Source organism: Hevea brasiliensis, chromosome 3 (genome assembly GCF_030052815.1).
Source record: "Hevea brasiliensis isolate MT/VB/25A 57/8 chromosome 3, ASM3005281v1, whole genome shotgun sequence".
NCBI classification, from domain to species: domain Eukaryota; kingdom Viridiplantae; phylum Streptophyta; class Magnoliopsida; order Malpighiales; family Euphorbiaceae; genus Hevea; species Hevea brasiliensis.
Genome location: NC_079495.1, coordinates 85,626,555 through 85,630,871, shown reverse-complemented (window position 1 = coordinate 85,630,871; position 4,317 = coordinate 85,626,555).

Here is a 4,317-nt window from a genome sequence, read left to right as displayed (position 1 = left end):
CTAGGCAGCATACCAAATCAGTTTGTCATGCTATAATTCACTCCAAATTATGGTCAACTTACCTCAAATGGTCACTAATTGCCCATTAGAATGTTCATTCACCATTACATAAGCAAAGTCCAAGTTTCTCTCCAAAACCCTAATTCCCCATTTCAATTTCACACAACATATCTTAGTTAAACACACTAATTCATTATCCATATATATATATACTTTAAACATCATCTCTAGTCCACTCTAAGCCCATCAAAACAATCAATATTATCCCTTCCTTAGGGCTGCCAAATTCCATGATGTACATACACATAAGTTTTATTTCATTTAATTTACACTTTCATACTCATTTTAAGTCCCTAACATGGAATAAGAGAGATATATGCATAAATAAGCACTAACCTTTTTGAGCAGAATTTTCCCAAGCTTGAACTTCACTTTCTTTCTTTTTCTAGGCTGCCAAACACTTTCCCAAGAGGTATAGACAAGTTTTAATGAAAGATGTCTAGGGTTTAGTAGTGAGAATTCATGGGAAATGGAAGTGATGAAAGAAAATTTTTATGGAGGGAGATGGAAGAGAGGGTCACGGCTAGATGAAGAAGAAGAAACCAGAAATTGGTTTCTTAATTTGTCATTTTTCCCTTTTTAAAGAATTTTAGTTGTGTTGTTGAATGGTGATTAGTGGAGGGCATTTAAATGACATCATAGTGATGTCATAATTAGGGATTTAAGTCATTTTCTTTTTTTTTCTTTTCTATTCATTTTTAATTTAATTTTTTAGCAATATTTATTCATATTTTAGATCATAATAATTATTTACTTAACTGGACAAGTCGGCCAAAAATCGCCTCTGAAGGCGAAATGACCAAAATGCCCTCCGTTTGGCTTAACGGGTCAAAATTGTCTGTACCGATTGAAAAATTTTTCTAAATATTTTCTTGGCATTCTAATGCCATAGGAACCTCAATGACCCTTCTCTGGAGTCTCAAAAATTATTTTATGATTTTTCCCCTGGGTCTAGGGCTCCTAGTTGCGAGAACCGCAACTTTTCACTAGGTTACCCATCGTTAGGGCACCGGCTCATTTAACTTGGTTGTATTTTATTTCTAAAATTTTTTCTAAATTTTTCTTATTAATATTTGAGTTAATTATAGTTCCTCACTTTAGTTTAAATATTTTTCCAGACGTTCTAGCTATCTGGACCGACACTGGTCACCGGAACAGTAGAATGTACGGAGTTGCTACAAGGAGGGTGTTACACAAATTATGCCCTTAACCAAGTCATTTAGCGACCCAAATTTGGTGACCTAAAACTGCTAGAACCAAGTTGGTGCCCAGAAAATCTAGGTTAGACTAATCCGGCTAGCCATGTTCAAATGGCTATAACTTGAGCTACAAAACTCCAAATGGAGTGATTCAAAAAGGGAAATAAAGTTAAGACAATAAGGAACAATTTCTATGAAGAAAACTTAGCCAAATTCTAACAGCAATATGATCAATGAAACAATGCAAAATAGGACACAAAAACTGAAAATTTGCAATTTTGCCTAAAAGACTTAAAATTTGAGAAAATAACCAAAACTAACAAATTATGTAACCAAAATGTGGTATGTGGGTGAAATTGGAATTCCCATACCTATTAAGCATTAGAAAGTCAACAAATTGACTTGAATAGTATCGTGAATAGTAACTCCGAAATACAAATTTTAAAGAACGTCAAGTTTAGCATATTAAAGCTAGGTATAAGTAGATTTGAATTGAACCCGAGGTGTCGAGTCAAGGCCAAGAGGCGACTTGTCACACCTTATCCCTTGTAAGGCACGACATGTTCCCGTAGCATACCTAATGAATTATCGAACTCCACCTACCGATAAGCCATTAGTTATGCTATAAAAGATTTTAAAACAAACCATAGCTTTTTATCTTATCAATTCTTTTACGGAAAACTGCATGAGAATAGTTAAAATTCCATGTAAACATTCATTGGAAATAATGATAGACTAAATATTGCAAAAGTTACATTTTTCATAAGTCTCAAAGTAAAATACAAAATAGTTACAAACTCAAAATGTGATAGCAATGCAATGCTTTTAAATACAAACTGCTCAATGTCCGTACATCCATACATATAGGTACAAAATACATCCAAAGGAATTACAAGGGTAACCTAACGTAAATACCCATAAACAATACCAAAATGCTGCTTTCAAGTCTCTCACTCGGTAGCCTTCTCCTTTCCCTTACCTGCGACAGCATAAAGAAGCTATCGCTGAGTATATCACTCAGTGGTGCACAACCAATAACTTTAAAACTTAAGGTAAAACACAATTTGTCAAAGCATAATAAATCACATTTTTCTTAAGCAGGAAAACTTCACAATAGTTCTAAGTCCATAAAGGCCATTTATTGGAATAACATTTCAAATGAGAAATCATACTTCATAAATCACAATTCACAAAGCATTAGTATTGCCAACATCAACACACAGTTTAGGCCATGACACAAAATTTCACGATCAGTGTCATGTTGTACACCACGATAAAGCAATCTCAACCTCACTAACCGTTATTAATGAGGGAAGGGCTAGCTAACTAATATCAACTCCAAGTAGCTGTTACTATTGGGGAGTTCCAAAAGGGATTGTCATGCTAACTGTGGTTTCAAAACAGTTTTCAAAAATTTCCCACTCAACAATCACATTTATAAACCAATAAACACATTTAAATTCATCATCATATCCATAAAAAGTGGCAACACCCAAATTTCTTAAATGCAAGAGAAAAATCATATTTTAGTCAAAGTAAACTTGTTCAAAGCAAACTCATTTAATTTAACACATTCCAAGCAATTTACAAGTTTAAAAATGAAGAAAATGTTAGTTGTGCACAAACCTTCAATGCTCTCCTTTCTCTTTACTCACTATTCCTTGTCCGTCCCAACCTCTTTCTCTACTGAAAATACACAAATAGAATACCTCAATACTAATCTCAATTGCTGCCAAGAACTCATTACATGAATGTCTAATGCATCTTAAATTAGCTTTCCAAATTTTAGAGAGTTTTGGTTTTGGGACAGCTTAGTGCCCCAATCTTTGAACCCAATTTTTACCTAGTTTCAATCATAATTTGATGAGGTGTTCTTCATGAAAATTGTTCATTTAGGTCTTAAATTTATTTACCTTTTTGAATTGCCTAATTCGGAGCTGTGTAGCTCATGTTATGACCAAAACACGGTTATTGTTCATGTTACTATTCATGCTGCAGATTCAGCTCTAGCAGATTTATCGATCCAACTTCGTTTAGTAGTTTGATCAAGTTAAGTCCATAATTTGGTCTAATGTTCTGCATACAAAATGTTCTACTATGTCTTAGGTTTCCATCGGTTCAAGAATCGCCTAAATCGGAGTTTTTTAGAGAGAGTTATGGCCATTCAAAGTTTACTTTTCATATAGTAAATCTGTAGTTCTGCAGATTCGGTGATTCAAATTTGCTCAGTAATTTGATTGGGTTAAGTCCATAATTTGGCCTCAAGTTCTTCATATGAAATGTTTTACTATGTCTTAGGTTTCCATTGGTTCAAAAATTGCCTAAATCGGAGTTTTCTAGAGAGAGTTATGGCCATGCAAAGTTTACTGTTCATATGGTCAAATTCTGCAGGTTCCAGAATTTTGTCTCTAACTTCAAGGCTCATTTCGGATAGTTTAAGGTCATTTTCGGGGCAGGGTATCTTCACAAAAATTCTAGCCTTATGTCTTAAGTTCCATTTCCAATTGGTGTGAAACCAATTGGAGTTATGTAGCTCAATTTATGGGTTGTCAAACACACTGAACTCAGTGTGCAAATTCTACCCTAGGTTCAAATTTTTCATTTCTTCAATTATTCCCACTAACCAACCTCAATTCACATTTAATTCACCCAAAAATGACTATAATTTAGCATTGACACATCAATGGCACTTCCTAGCACAAACCCCATAATTTTCAAACACCAAAGTTTACAATTTTCCCTAATCCTACCATTTCATTACCTCCATTCATCAACCCAATGTCAATTCAAACTAAAGAAACCTCAAATGACCATAATTTAACACTACACACACCAATTTCACTCTCTAGCACCAAAACTCTAATTTTCCCATGAACCCTAATCTCTCATAATTAAATTTATACACATTTCATGCAATTTCTTTGCCCCAATCATGTATACTACTTCAACTAAGCTTAATCTCATAATAAATTTCATTCAAAGACATCAAACCCTAACTTTTCTCCAATTTGGCCAAAACCCTAGTTTAGATTCCATACATGTTTTCTTTCATTTTCTT